Genomic DNA, 17,311 nt, shown 5'->3' on the forward strand with positions numbered 1-17,311 from the left:
TTAGGAAAAGAAGATACAAGGAAAATCTACACATTACATGTAAATAATTTTACGAATTTTATTAGACCTAGATATTTTTTAATGTTATTCTAGCGTTTCAGGGGCAGATTTGTGAAGGCCATGAAGAAATTAGGAAAAGAAGATACAAGGAAAATCTACACATTACATGTAAATAATTTTACGAATTTTATTAGACCTAGATATTTTTAATGTTATTCCAGCGTTTCAGGGGCAGATTTGTGACGGCCATGAAGAAATTAGGAAAAGAAGATACAAGGAAAATCTACACATTACATATAAATAATTTTACGAATTTTATTAGACCTAGATATTTTTAATGTTATTCCAGCGTTTCAGGGGCAGATTTGTGACGGCCATGAAGAAATTAGGAAAAGAAGATACAAGGAAAATCTACACATTACATGTAAATAATTTTACGAATTTTATTAGACCTAGATATTTTTAATGTTATTCTAGCGTTTCAGGGGCAGATTTGTGACGGCCATGAAGAAATTAGGAAAAGAAGATACAAGGAAAATCTACACATTACATGTAAATAATTTTACGATTTTTATTAGACCTAGATATTTTTAATGTTATTCTAGCGTTTCAGGGGCAGATTTGTGACGACCATGAAGAAATTAGGAAAAGAAGATACAAGGAAAATCTACACATTACATGTAAATAATTTTACGAATTTTATTAGACCTAGATATTTTTAATGTTATTCCAGCGTTTCAGGGGCAGATTTGTGACGGCCATGAAGAAATTAGGAAAAGAAGATACAAGGAAAGGATAATCTACACATTACATGTAAATAATTTTACGAATTTTATTAGACCTAGATATTTTTAATGTTATTCTAGCGTTTCAGGGGCAGATTTGTGAAGGCCATGAAGAAATTAGGAAAAGAAGATACAAGGAAAATCTACACATTACATGTAAATAATTTTACGAATTTTATTAGACCTAGATATTTTTTAATGTTATTCTAGCGTTTCAGGGGCAGATTTGTGACGGCCATGAAGAAATTAGGAAAAGAAGATACAAGGAAAATCTACACATTACATGTAAATAATTTTACGAATTTTATTAGACCTAGATATTTTTTAATGTTATTCTAGCGTTTCAGGGGCAGATTTGTGACGGCCATGAAGAAATTAGGAAAAGAAGATACAAGGAAAATCTACACATTACATGTAAATAATTTTACGAATTTTATTAGACCTAGATATTTTTAATGTTATTCTAGCGTTTCAGGGGCAGATTTGTGACGGCCATGAAGAAATTAGGAAAAGAAGATACAAGGAAAATCTACACATTACATGTAAATAATTTTACGATTTTTATTAGACCTAGATATTTTTAATGTTATTCTAGCGTTTCAGGGGCAGATTTGTTAAGGCCATGAAGAAATTAGGAAAAGAAGATACAAGGAAAATCTACACATTACATGTAAATAATTTTACGGATTTTATTAAACCTAGATATTTTTAATGTTATTCTAGCGTTTCAGGGGCAGATTTGTTAAGGCCATGAAGAAATTAGGAAAAGAAGATACAAGGGAAATCTACACATTACATGTAAATAATTTTACGGATTTTATTAAACCTAGATATTTTTAATGTGATTCTAGCGTTTCAGGGGCAGATTTGTGACGGCCATGAAGAAATTAGGAAAAGAAGATACAAGGAAAATCTACACATTACATGTAAATAATTTTACGAATTTTATTAGACCTAGATATTTTTTAATGTTATTCTAGCGTTTCAGGGGCAGATTTGTGACGGCCATGAAGAAATTAGGAAAAGAAGATACAAGGAAAATCTACACATTACATGTAAATAATTTTACGAATTTTATTTGACCTAGATATTTTTAATGTTATTCTAGCGTTTCAGGGGCAGATTTGTGAAGGCCATGAAGAAATTAGGAAAAGAAGATACAAGGAAAATCTACACATTACATGTAAATAATTTTACGAATTTTATTAGACCTAGATATTTTTAATGTTATTCTAGCGTTTCAGGGGCAGTACTTATTCAATACTTGTATTGGTGTTTCGAATATTTCGAAACGACCCACTTAAACTTGATATTCACGCGACATTGGCGCACATTATGCTCATTTAAACCTTGAGATAGTATCATAGCCACTCAAAGTAAATGGGTAAAAACACTACAACCCAAATTTAACACTCAATTTTGACGCGATGTATGTGTTCTCGTGTGGTCGTCAAAAAAACGCAATGGTGTTGTGTTATACAACTTATGTAATGATTGATTCTTTGATTTGGTGACCAGCGAGTGTCATGTCCACGCCCCGTGGTACCAGATATTCGAATAGTAAACTGCTATTCTAATATTCAACTTGATTTTCGAATATTTTGCCAACCCTACCATGTAACCAGAAAGCAATTATTAGCTTGATTGATTTCATTTTAAAGAACTTGCCTTTTTTGTATTATGTAAATTACCTACACCGAAATAAGGAATTGGCTGGTATTAATGTTTGGTATAAACGAAGCGGCCCGCAGCGAATTTCGTCATGTGAAAGTGGCCCGCGAGACCAAAAAGGTTGGTCAGGCCTGATGTAAAATATTCAATAATTTTAGTAACATTGAACATAATTCTGTTGGTTTTTGCGGCGCTTTTGGCAACTCGCCACGGTGCACTACCGGTAGTAGCGCATCCTTTGGGAACCGCTTGCATTACACCATTTTGGTGTTCCGCGGCGCGAGATAATAAGCGTAAGTGTTCCGTGGCCAAAAAAGTTTGGGAAACGCTGGTCTAGAACAGTAATTTTTAACCATGGTTCAATCGAATTTTTGGTGTTCATTGGAGCTGTTCCGGGAGTTCGACGAGGGTCCTCTTAATTAAAACACTTTATATTATAGGACTTTTCTATAACATTGTCTAGTAATTTTGCAAATTTAACTACAGTTCATGTCGGATATTTAAACTTAACAACTAATAAATTAGCGTTGCTGTTTGTATAGCGTTGCGCAGTTTTAAGTTTTAGTGAATCCGTCATCTCCACGGATGTCGCGCGCTTTGGTGTTTGTGCTTATATGATGGTGCCCTTAGATGCTCTCTACTTATAACTTTGAAACATCTTGGGTTGTTATAGCAAACCAAGGATTTTCAAGCTGAATCTTTTTATTTCCTATAACCTCGCACGAAATTAGGCGTCCCCTTTATAAAGTTAGGATTGGGCTCCCAATTTCAACCGTTCAGAAAGAAATGAAAAGACCACTTCTAATTTTCTAATGAAGCGTAACAAAATGGTAGATTTGAAAGCACGCAACATCAGGACTTTTTTTTAATAAATTATAGAATTTTTTTATTTTGATCATGACATTAAATTGATTTTTTTATGTAATTTTAATAAAAGCTTATTTATGCTTTACTTCTGTCAAACAGCATTTTTTGTGATTTATAAATCCAAAACTTGATAATGAAACTCTATATTTATTTTCAGTTTTCTAAAACACTGCTCGAAAAAGTCATCGCATCGAACGACATTGTTAATAGTCTGGTGCATCACGGAGTGAGATGGAAGCCTATATAGTCCAAAGGGAACAGGGCAAGTATGTAATCTTATAAATTTTTCAATTCATATTTTGTCAGGTATAAACTGATATATCATGTTAAATCCCGCTAGTCAGGAAGAGCTGCAAATATTTGAATTATCCTCACAAAATGTCCAAATTATTTGCTCCTAATTTTATTTATATAATTTCGTAAAGTCATGTAATGCAATCGTTAGTTCACCGGCAGGTGTGCGGTTTTTAGCTGGTGTGCAACCAATTTTGCTGCTTTGTTAATTTCGTATACATAATTCCCGAGAACACGCATAATTATTTTATTTTTTTTACGCGTTCTACCATCGTTTGACAAGTATTGAAGTATGCACCAGTCGCCAGCAGTGGGATTATAATAGTGGCAATGCCAATGGGGCATTTGCGGCTGCATTAATACAATTGGTCGGTACTCATTTTATAGTATGTATTGTATTCGTACTTTATGGGTTTGTTTCGTCGCCTTAGCGTTTTGTCAGTTTTTCAATAGTCTAGAATAGTAGTTTTTTAACCATGTTTCAATCGAATTTTTGGTGCTCATTGGAGCTGTTCCAGGGGTTCGACGAGGGTCTTTTAAATTAAAACAGTTTTATATTATAGGACTTTTTTATCACATTGTCTACTAATTATGCAAATTCAACTACAGTTCATTTCAGATATTTAAACTCAACAACCAATTAATTAGCGTTGCTGTTTGTATAGCGTTGCGCAGTTGTAAGTTTGTAAGTTTTAGTGAACCCGTCATCTCCACGGATGTCGCGCGTTTTGGTGTTTGGGCTTATATGATAGTGCCCTTAGATGCTTTCCAAGGATTTTCGAGCTGAAACTTTTTATTTCCTATAACCTCGCACGAAATTAGGCTTCCCCTTTATAAAGTTTGGGCTCCCAATTTCAACCGTTCGGTACAATGAGGTTTGGCCAGAGCTTTCAGGATACTGAGGATAGCGCAGGGGTTCGACAGGCTCGAAAAGGTTAAGGTTAACTAGGATTTGAAAAAAGACACAGCGTTACGTATAGTAATATTTTATTTGATGTTGCCATTTAAGAAAGAAATGAAATTTCCACTTCTAGTTTTCTAATAAAGCGTAATAAATTGGTAGATTTGAAAGCACGCAACATCAGGACTTTTTTTTAATAAATTTCAGAATTTTCTGATTTTGATCAGGACATTAAATTGATTTTTTTATGTAATTTTAATATAAGCTTATCTTTGCTTTACCTCTGTCACACAGCATTCTTTGTGATTTATAAATCCAAAACTTGATAATGAAACTATATATTTATTTTAAGATTTCCAAAACACTGCGTAAAAAAGTCATTGCAACAAACGACATTGTTAATAGTCTGATGCATCACGGAGTGAGATGGAAGTCTATATAGTCTAAAGAGCAAGTATGTAATCTTATAAATCTTCCAATTCATATTTTGTCAGGTATAAACTGATATATCATGTTAAATCCCGCTAGTCAGGAAGAGCTGCAAATATTTGAATTATCCTCACAAATTGTCCAAAATATTTTGCCCAATTATAATATAAATTTGAAAAGTCATGTAATGCAATGGTTTCCACACGCTAGTTCACGGACAGGTGTTCAGCTATTAGCAGGTATGCAATAAATTTTGCTTCTTTGTTCATTTCGTATACATAATTTCGAAAAGACGCGGATTATGTTCTTTCTTGGTGGTTCTCTCATCGATGGCAAGTCTCGAAGTATGCGCCAGTCGCCAGCAATGGGGTTATATTACTGGCAATGGGGTATTTGCGGTTGCATTCATACAAGTGGTCGGCCTCATTTTATAGTATTTATTGTATTCGTACCTTATGGGTTTGTTTCGTCGCCATAGCGTTTTGTTAGTTTTTCAATAGTCTAGAACAGTAGTTTTTAACCATGGTTCGAATTTTTGGTGTTCTATGGAGCTGTTACAGGGGTTCGACAGAGGTGCTTTAAACTAAAACAGTTTTCTAATATGAAACTTTTCTATCATATCGTCTACAAATTATTCAAATTTAACTACAGCTCATCTCAGATATTTAAACTTACACGTTCAACAGCTGATAAATTAGCGTTGCTGTTTTTATAGCGTTGAGCAGTTTTAAGTTTTAGTGAACCCGTCATCTCCACGGATGTCGCGCGTTTTGGTGTTTGTGCTTATATGATAGTGCCCTTAGATGCTTTCTGCTTATGACTTTAAAACATCTTGGGTTGTTATGAAAAACCTAGGATTTTCAAGATGAATCACACAGCGTTACGTAGTATTATTTTGTTGATGTTGCCATATCGCGAGAGCAGATACAGACAAGTACAAATAGATTTGATGAAATCTCTATCCAATTCATATCAAATTACATTTTTTGTCATTCATGAACCCAAAACTTGACATAGTTCAGATAATGACATAGTTCGAAAAGTCATTGGTACATTCAAATTTTAACCCTAAAGCCGAAATTAGATCGAAATAATTAAAAATTCTTCTGATATTATTCAATTTTTGTCAAATTTACCATCTTCGAATACCACATTGTGCCGCCACAACTTTTTGTTGAGCCCAGTTTTTTTTATATTAGTGCTCGATTTAATGGAATATTTAAATTTTTCAATATTTTTGAAAAGACCTATTAGTGTTTTATTATCAATTTCATTTGTACTGTATATTAATTATTTAGGAATATTACGACAGTTGAGAATGTTTCTTTGGAAAAATTAGAGATTTTGGGAAACATCCCCGCCAGCTTTAAAATACCAAATTAGTAATTGTTCAGTTTGGTTTAGGGTTCAGGATAGGAATGATGAATTTAAATTGAATTGGATTTAAATCTGTCGTTAACTTAAATGCCCGACCCAGATTTGAGTTTGGTGAATTTTATCTTTTATTTAAATACAAAGAAATTTGATAAATAATATTTTGATTCTAAGTCATTGTCGCATGAATGTCTTAGCCGTACAAAAATACATTGATAAATGCTAAATGATGTTTATTGTTTTTACTCAAGTAAAAGAGTGAAGATGGAAAGTAAGAATGTTGAGCCAAATATTGGGGAAATGAAAGCAAACGTATCAACAAAAAAGCGCTGAACGTTTCCACAAATTTGAGAAATAAATGAAATGGTCACTTCTAATTCTCTGATGAGGCGTAATAAATTGGTAGATTTAAAAGAACGCAACACGAGGACTATCATTGAATTTTTAGAATTTTCCGATTTAGTCGTAACGATACTGATCAGTTTGATCTTCATTAAAGCTTGCGAGTACTTTTGCAGAGCAATGCTGTATTTTGCAAAAATCTTAAACTATTTGGTGAAGAGAGGGAAATGAACTGCAAAATGTTTGTTCCTAATACCATGTTTTATTTATACAGGATTCCCCACACTATATCTCCGCCATAACAAAAACGCTTGATTAGATGTTTGAAAGCGATGCACAACAACAGATTCATGAAAAATATCCCTATTTACTGGTGCACATGTTTGACCGAAAATATATTAATTGAAAGCAAAAGTTTTTCGGATTTTGTCTCTCTTAGCAAATTCATTTGAACCGTTAGGTTTCATTTTACCCAATATGCTAGATAATGTCTCTGCTGGAAATGCGGAGCACTGGTCAAACTTGTGTGCATGCACTGAAATATATATACAAAAGAAAACTGAGTCCTAACATGAGGCCGAGCTGAAATAATGATTATGAGACAGAATGTGTTTGTGCGTTAAACTCTGTTTGGGAAGACAAAGATTTGGCGTCGGTTATTTTAAATTTAGCCGACAGATTACTGAAATGCTTTGCTTAAATACATTTCGTATCACAATAATGAAATTTAAAGCGCCAAAAAATAAAAACAAAATACGCGCGTTGCGTTAATGAGCCTTGTTGGCCGTAATTGTGATAAAATTATACTATTTTGAGCTTTTGAAAAAATAAAAATGCGAATTCTATTCACTTTTATGCAGGTACATCCTAAAACTCTCATTTGTAGTGCAATTGTTTTGAAATCATATTTTCAAAAATAGTGTTCTTAGAGCCCATGCCTTTATGTATAAGTTTTCAAATCTAGAAATATATTCCCTATTTCTTTATAGTTTATTGCGAGTATTAATATGCTATGTTCTTTTAATGAATGGTTAATGTATACAATCCCTGTGGATAATTTAACTTATTGAAAATTATTTGATGAAATAATTGAATGAAATAATACTTCATGGCTTTGTTTCCTCGCCATATAAATTTGGAAAAGACGGATAGGAGAAAAATCTACACATTACATGTAAATATTTTTACAATTTTATTGGGATTAGATATTTTTAGTATTCTTGCTTCTCAGGCACAGAATTTTGAAGACAAAGAAATCAAGAGAGGACGGATACAAGGAAAATCTACACATTACATGTATTTATTTTTACGAATTTTATTAGGATTAGAAATTTTTAATTTTCTTGCTTCTCAGGCAGAGAATTCTGAAGGCAATGAAGAATTCGAGAAAAGACAGAAGAAATATCTACACCATAAATGTAAATATTTTTCGAATTTTTTTAGGCTTAGATATTTAATGTTAATGTAGCTTCACAGGCACAGAACTATGAAGACAATGAAGAAATTAAGAAGAATGGATACAGGTAAATATATTACACTTGTTTCATTAGGCAGGCCTACTCTTTGCAACTAGTGTTTATTTTGATTTTAGTTCGAATTATTATTTTCCTGATTATATTAACACTGATACAATAATACACGAAGCATTATGTTTATTACTGCTACTGAATATTTATTATTAAAACTTTTTTTGGTAATATGCTGTATCCATATTTGCTTATCATATTTGTCATATTCATTATTTTCTCTTCTATTTTTTTTTTAAGATATTTTCCACAGAAAACAAGATATCGTGACACCAACAAAAGAAGAAAAATATTAACAGGGCTGCCATGGCTTTTTTGTTTTTAATATTTTATTTGTTATAGATAGATTTAGACCCATTCCCGCCATTAGGAATAATAGGAATATTATTAGGCTTAGATATTTTAAATGTTATTCTAGCTTTTCAGGGGCAGAATTATGAAGGCAATGAAGAAATGAAGAATATACGGATACAAGAAAAATCTACACATTACATGTAAATAATTTTACGAATTTTATTAGACCTAGATATTTTTAATGTTATTCTAGCGTTTCAGGGGCAGATTTGTGACGGCCATGAAGAAATTAGGAAAAGAAGATACAAGGAAAATCTACACATTACATGTAAATAATTTTACGAATTTTATTAGACCTAGATATTTTTAATGTTATTCTAGTGTTTCAGGGGCAGATTTGTGAAGGCCATGAAGAAATTAGGAAAAAAAGATACAAGGAAAATCTACACATTACATGTAAATAATTTTACGAATTTTATTAGACCTAGATATTTTTAATGTTATTCTAGCGCTTCAGGGGCAGATTTGTGACGGCCATGAAGAAATTAGGAAAAGAAGATACAAGGAAAATCTACACATTACATGTAAATAATTTTACGAATTTTATTAGACCTAGATATTTTTAATGTTATTCCAGCGTTTCAGGGGCAGATTTGTGACGGCCATGAAGAAATTAGGAAAAGAAGATACAAGGAAAATCTACACATTACATGTAAATACTTTTACGAATTTTATTAGACCTAGATATTTTTAATGTTATTCTAGCGTTTCAGGGGCAGATTTGTGACGGCCATGAAGAAATTAGGAAAAGAAGATACAAGGAAAATCTACACATTACATGTAAATAATTTTACGAATTTTATTAGACCTAGATATTTTTAATGTTATTCTAGCGTTTCAGGGGCAGATTTGTGAAGGCCATGAAGAAATTAGGAAAAGAAGATACAAGGAAAATCTACACATTACATGTAAATAATTTTACGAATTTTATTAGACCTAGATATTTTTAATGTTATTCTAGCGTTTCAGGGGCAGATTTGTGACGGCCATGAAGAAATTAGGAAAAGAAGATACAAGGAAAATCTACACATTACATGTAAATAATTTTACGAATTTTATTAGACCTAGATATTTTTAATGTTATTCTAGCGTTTCAGGGGCAGATTTGTGAAGGCCATGAAGAAATTAGGAAAAGAAGATACAAGGAAAATCTACACAATACATGTAAATAATTTTACGAATTTTATTAGACCTAGATATTTTTAATGTTATTCTAGCGTTTCAGGGGCAGATTTGTGACGGCATTGAAGAAATTAGGAAAAGAAGATACAAGGAAAATCCACACATTACATGTTAATAATTTTACGAATTTTATTAGACCTAGATATTTTTAATGTTATTCTAGCGTTTCAGGGGCAGATTTGTGAAGGCCATGAAGAAATTAGGAAAAGAAGATACAAGGAAAATCTACACATTACATGTAAATAATTTTACGAATTTTATTAGACCTAGATATTTTTAATGTTATTCTAGCGTTTCAGGGGCAGATTTGTGACGGCCATGAAGAAATTAGGAAAAGAAGATACAAGGAAAATCTACACATTACATGTAAATAATTTTACGATTTTTATTAGACCTAGATATTTTTAATGTTATTCTAGCGTTTCAGGGGCAGATTTGTGACGGCCATGAAGAAATTAGGAAAAGAAGATACAAGGAAAATCTACACATTACATGTAAATAATTTTACGGATTTTATTAAACCTAGATATTTTTAATGTGATTCTAGCGTTTCAGGGGCAGATTTGTGACGGCCATGAAGAAATTAGGAAAAGAAGATACAAGGAAAATCTACACATTACATGTAAATAATTTTACGAATTTTATTAGACCTAGATATTTTTTAATGTTATTCTAGCGTTTCAGGGGCAGATTTGTGACGGCCATGAAGAAATTAGGAAAAGAAGATACAAGGAAAATCTACACATTACATGTAAATAATTTTACGAATTTTATTTGACCTAGATATTTTTAATGTTATTCTAGCGTTTCAGGGGCAGATTTGTGAAGGCCATGAAGAAATTAGGAAAAGAAGATACAAGGAAAATCTACAGATTACATGTAAATAATTTTACGAATTTTATTAGACCTAGATATTTTTAATGTTATTCTAGCGTTTCAGGGGCAGTACTTATTCAATACTTGTATTGGTGTTTCGAATATTTCGAAACGACCCACTTAAACTTGATATTCACGCAACATTGGCGCACATTATGCTCATTTAAACCTTGAGATAGTATCATAGCCACTCAAAGTAAATGGGTAAAAACACTACAACCCAAATATAACACTCAATTTTGACGCGATGTATGTGTTCTCGTGTGGTCGTCAAAAAAACGCAATGGTGTTGTGTTATACAACTTATGTAATGATTGATTCTTTGATTTGGTGACCAGCGAGTGTCATGTCCACGCCCCGTGGTACCAGATATTTGAATAGTAAACTGCTATTCTAATATTCGACTTGATTTTCGAATATTTTGCCAACCCTACCATGTAACCAGAAAGCAATTATTAGCTTGATTGATTTCATTTTAAAGAACTTGCCTTTTTTGTATTATGTAAATTACCTACACCGAAATAAGGAATTGGCTGGTATTAATGTTTGGTATAAACGAAGCGGCCCGCAGCGAATTTCGTCATGTGAAAGTGGCCCGCGAGACCAAAAAGGTTGGTCAGGCCTGATGTAAAATATTCAATAATTTTAGTAACATTGAACATAATTCTGTGGTTTTTGCGGCGCTTTTGGCAACTCGCCACGGTGCACTACCGGTAGTAGCGCATCCTTTGGGAACCGCTTGCATTACACCATTTTGGTGTTCCGCGGCGCGAGATAATAAGCGTAAGTGTTCCGTGGCCAAAAAAGTTTGGGAAACGCTGGTCTAGAACAGTAATTTTTAACCATGGTTCAATCGAATTTTTGGTGTTCATTGGAGCTGTTCCGGGAGTTCGACGAGGGTCTTCTTAATTAAAACACTTTATATTATAGGACTTTTCTATAACATTGTCTAGTAATTTTGCAAATTTAACTACAGTTCATGTCGGATATTTAAACTTAACAACTAATAAATTAGCGTTGCTGTTTGTATAGCGTTGCGCAGTTTTAAGTTTTAGTGAATCCGTCATCTCCACGGATGTCGCGGGCTTTGGTGTTTGTGCTTATATGATGGTGCCCTTAGATGCTCTCTACTTATAACTTTGAAACATCTTGGGTTGTTATAGCAAACCAAGGATTTTCAAGCTGAATCTTTTTATTTCCTATAACCTCGCACGAAATTAGGCTTCCCCTTTGTAAAGTTAGGATTGGGCTCCCAATTTCAACCGTTCAGAAAGAAATGAAAAGACCACTTCTAATTTTCTAATGAAGCGTAACAAAATGGTAGATTTGAAAGCACGCAACATTAGGACTTTTTTTTAATAAATTATAGAATTTTTTTATTTTGATCATGACATTAAATTGATTTTTTTATGTAATTTTAATAAAAGCTTATTTATGCTTTACTTCTGTCAAACAGCATTTTTTGTGATTTATAAATCCAAAACTTGATAATGAAACTATATATTTATTTTCAGTTTTCTAAAACACTGCTCGAAAAAGTCATCGCATCGAACGACATTGTTAATAGTCTGGTGCATCACGGAGTGAGATGGAAGCCTATATAGTCCAAAGGGAACAGGGCAAGTATGTAATCTTATAAATTTTTCAATTCATATTTTGTCAGGTATAAACTGATATATAATGTTAAATCCCGCTAGTCAGGAAGAGCTGCAAATATTTGAATTATCCTCACAAAATGTCCAAATTATTTGCTCCTAATTTTATTTATATAATTTCGTAAAGTCATGTAATGCAATCGTTAGTTCACCGGCAGGTGTGCGGTTTTTAGCTGGTGTGCAACCAATTTTGCTGCTTTGTTAATTTCGTATACATAATTCCCGAGAAGACGCATAATTATTATTTTTTTTTACGCGTTCTACCATCGCTTGACAAGTATTGAAGTATGCACCAGTCGCCAGCAATGGGATTATAATAGTGGCAATGCCAATGGGGCATTTGCGGCTGCATTAATACAATTGGTCGGTACTCATTTTATAGTATGTATTGTATTCGTACTTTATGGGTTTGTTTCGTCGCCTTAGCGTTTTGTCAGTTTTTCAATAGTCTAGAATAGTAGTTTTTTAACCATGTTTCAATCGAATTTTTGGTGCTCATTGGAGCTGTTCCAGGGGTTCGACGAGGGTCTTTTAAATTAAAACAGTTTTATATTATAGGACTTTTTTATCATATTGTCTACTAATTATGCAAATTCAACTACAGTTCATTTCAGATATTTAAACTCAACAACCAATTAATTAGCGTTGCTGTTTGTATAGCGTTGCGCAGTTGTAAGTTTGTAAGTTTTAGTGAACCCGTCATCTCCACGGATGTCGCGCGTTTTGGTGTTTGGGCTTATATGATAGTGCCCTTAGATGCTTTCCAAGGATTTTCGAGCTGAATCTTTTTATTTCCTATAACCTCGCACGAAATTAGGCTTCCCCTTTATAAAGTTAGGATTGGGCTCCCAATTTCAACCGTTCGGTACAATGAGGTTTGGCCAGAGCTTTCAGGATACTGAGGATAGCGCAGGGGTTCGACAGGCTCGAAAAGGTTAAGGTTAACTAGGATTTGAAAAAAGACACAGCGTTACGTATAGTAATATTTTATTTGATGTTGCCATTTAAGAAAGAAATGAAATTTCCACTTCTAGTTTTCTAATAAAGCGTAATAAATTGGTAGATTTGAAAGCACGCAACATCAGGACTTTTTTTTAATTAATTTCAGAATTTTCTGATTTTGATCAGGACATTAAATTGATTTTTTTATGTAATTTTAATATAAGCTTATCTTTGCTTTACCTCTGTCACACAGCATTCTTTGTGATTTATAAATCCAAAACTTGATAATGAAACTATATATTTTTTTTAAGATTTCCAAAACACTGCGTAAAAAAGTCATTGCAACAAACGACATTGTTAATAGTCTGGTGCATCACGGAGTGAGATGGAAGCCTATATAGTCTAAAGAGCAAGTATGTAATCTTATAAATCTTCCAATTCATACTTTGTCAGGTATAAACTGATATATCATGTTAAATCCCGCTAGTCAGGAAGAGCTGCAAATATTTGAATTATCCTCACAAATTGTCCAAAATATTTTGCCCAATTATAATATAAATTTGAAAAGTCATGTAATGCGATGGTTTCCATACGCTAGTTCACGGACAGGTTTTCAGCTATTAGCAGGTATGCAATAAATTTTGCTTCTTTGTTCATTTCGTATACATAATTTCGAAAAGACGCGGATTTTGTTCTTTCTTGGTGGTTCTCTCATCGATGGCAAGTCTCGAAGTATGCGCCAGTCGCCAGCAATGGGGTTATATTACTGGCAATGGGGTATTTGCGGTTGCATTCATACAAGTGGTCGGCCTCATTTTATAGTATTTATTGTATTCGTACTTTATGGGTTTGTTTCGTCGCCATAGCGTTTTGTTAGTTTTTCAATAGTCTAGAACAGTAGTTTTTAACCATGGTTCGAATTTTTGGTGTTCTATGGAGCTGTTACAGGGGTTCGACAGAGGTGCTTTAAACTAAAACAGTTTTCTAATATGAAACTTTTCTATCATATCGTCTAAAAATTATTCAAATTTAACTACAGCTCATCTCAGATATTTAAACTTACACGTTCAACAGCTGATAAATTAGCGTTGCTGTTTTTATAGCGTTGAGCAGTTTTAAGTTTTAGTGAACCCGTCATCTCCACGGATGTCGCGCGTTTTGGTGTTTGTGCTTATATGATAGTGCCCTTAGATGCTTTCTGCTTATGACTTTAAAACATCTTGGGTTGTTATGAAAAACCTAGGATTTTCAAGATGAATCACACAGCGTTACGTAGTATTATTTTGTTGATGTTGCCATATCGCGAGAGCAGATACAGACAAGTACAAATAGATTTGATGAAATCTCTATCCAATTCATATCAAATTACATTTTTTGTCATTCATGAACCCAAAACTTGACATAGTTCAGATAGTTCAGATAATGACATAGTTCGAAAAGTCATTGGTACATTCAAATTTTAACCCTAAAGCCGAAATTAGATCGAAATAATTAAAAATTCTTCTGATATTATTCAATTTTTGTCAAATTTACCATCTTCGAATACCACATTGTGCCGCCACAACTTTTTGTTGAGCCAAGTTTTTTTTATATTAGTGCTCGATTTAATGGAATATTTAAATTTTCCAATATCTTTGAAAAGACCTATTAGTGTTTTATTATCAATTTCATTTGTACTGTATATTAATTATTTAGGAATATTACGACAGTTGAGAATGTTTCTTTGGAAAAATAAGAGATTTGGGGAAACATCCCCGCCAGCTTTAAAATACCAAATTAGTAATTGTTCAGTTTGGTTTAGGGTTCAGGATAGGAATGATGAATTTAAATTGAATTGGATTTAAATCTGTCGTTAACTTAAATGCCCGACCCAGATTTGAGTTTGGTGAATTTTATCTTTTATTTAAATACAAAGAAATTTGATAAATAATATTTTGATTCTAAGTCATTGTCGCATGAATGTCTTAGCCGTACAAAAATACATTGATAAATGCTAACTGATGTTTATTGTTTTTACTCAAGTAAAATAGTGAAGATGGAAAGTGAGAATGTTGAGCCAAATATTGGGGAAATGAAAGCAAACGTATCAACAAAAAAGCGCTGAACGTTTCCACAAATTTGAGAAAGAAATGAAATGGTCACTTCTAATTCTCTGATGAGGCGTAATAAATTGGTAGATTTAAAAGAACGCAACACGAGGACTATCATTGAATTTTTAGAATTTTCCGATTTAGTCGTAACGATACTGATCAGTTTGATCTTCATTAAAGCTTGCGAGTACTTTTGCAGAGCAATGCTGTATTTTGCAAAAATCTTAAACTATTTGGTGAAGAGAGGGAAATGAACTGCAAAATGTTTGTTCCTAATACCATGTTTTATTTATACAGGATTCCCCACACTATATCTCCGCCATAACAAAAACGCTTGATCAGATGTTTGAAAGCGATGCACAACAACAGATTCATGAAAAATATCCCTATTTACTGGTGCACATGTTTGACCGAAAATATATTAATTGAAAGCAAAAGTTTTTCGGATTTTGTCTCTCTTAGCAAATTCATTTGAACCGTTAGGTTTCATTTTACCCAATATGCTAGATAATGTCTCTGCTGGAAATGCGGAGCACTGGTCAAACTTGTGTGCATGCACTGAAATATATATACAAAAGAAAACTGAGTCCTAACACGAGGCCGAGCTGAAATAATGATTATGAGACAGAATGTGTTTGTGCGTTAAACTCTGTTTGGGAAGACAAAGATTTGGCGTCGGTTATTTTAAATTTAGCCGACAGATTACTGAAATGCTTTGCTTAAATACATTTCGTATCACAATAATGAAATTTGAAGCGCCAAAAAATAAAAACAAAATACGCGCGTTGCGTTAATGAGCCTTGTTGGCCGTAATTGTGATAAAATTATACTATTTTGAGCTTTTGAAAAAATAAAAATGCGAATTCTATTCACTTTTATGCAGGTACATCCTAAAACTCTCATTTGTAGTGCGATTGTTTTGAAATCATATTTTCAAAAATAGTGTTCTTAGAGCCCATGCCTTTATGTATAAGTTTTCAAATCTAGAAATATATTCCCTATTTCTTTATAGTTTATTGCGAGTATTAATATGCTATGTTCTTTTAATGAATGGTTAATGTATACAATCCCTGTGGATAATTTAACTTATTGAAAATTATTTGATGAAATAATTGAATGAAATAATACTTCATGGCTTTGTTTCCTCGCCATATAAATTTGGAAAAGACGGATAGGAGAAAAATCTACACATTACATGTAAATAATTTCACAATTTTATTGGGATTAGATATTTTTAATATTCTTGCTTCTCAGGCACAGAATTTTGAAGACAAAGAAATTAAGAGAGGACGGATACAAGGAAAATCTACACATTACATGTATTTATTTTTACGAATTTTATTAGGATTAGATATTTTTAATTTTCTTGCTTCTCAGGCAGAGAATTCTGAAGGCAATGAAGAATTCGAGAAAAGACAGAAGAAATATCTACACCATAAATGTAAATATTTTTCGAATTTTTTTAGGCTTAGATATTTAATGTTAATGTAGCTTCACAGGCACAGAATTATGAAGACAATGAAGAAATTAAGAAAAATGGATACAGGTAAATATATTACACTTGTTTCATTAGGCAGGCCTACTCTTTGCAACTAGTGTTTATTTTGATTTTAGTTCGAATTATTATTTTCCTGATTATATTAACACTGATACAATAATACACGAAGTATTATGTTTATTACTGCTACTGAATATTTATTAATAAAACTTTTTTTAGTAATATGCTGTATCCATATTTGCTTATCATATTTGTCATATTCATTATTTTCTCTTCTATTTTTTTTTTAAGATATTTTCCACAGAAAACAAGATATCGTGACACCAACAAAAGAAGAAAAATATTAACAGGGCTGCCATGGCTTTTTTGTTTTTAATATTTTATTTGTTATAGATAGATTTAGACCCATTCCCGCCATTAGGAATAATAGGAATATTATTAGGCTTAGATATTTTAAATGTTATTCTAGCTTTTCAGGGGCAGAATTATGAAGGCAATGAAGAAATGAAGAATATACGGATACAA

The sequence above is a fragment of the Styela clava genome, chromosome 14 (assembly GCF_964204865.1).
Source record: "Styela clava chromosome 14, kaStyClav1.hap1.2, whole genome shotgun sequence".
NCBI lineage: Eukaryota > Metazoa > Chordata > Ascidiacea > Stolidobranchia > Styelidae > Styela > Styela clava.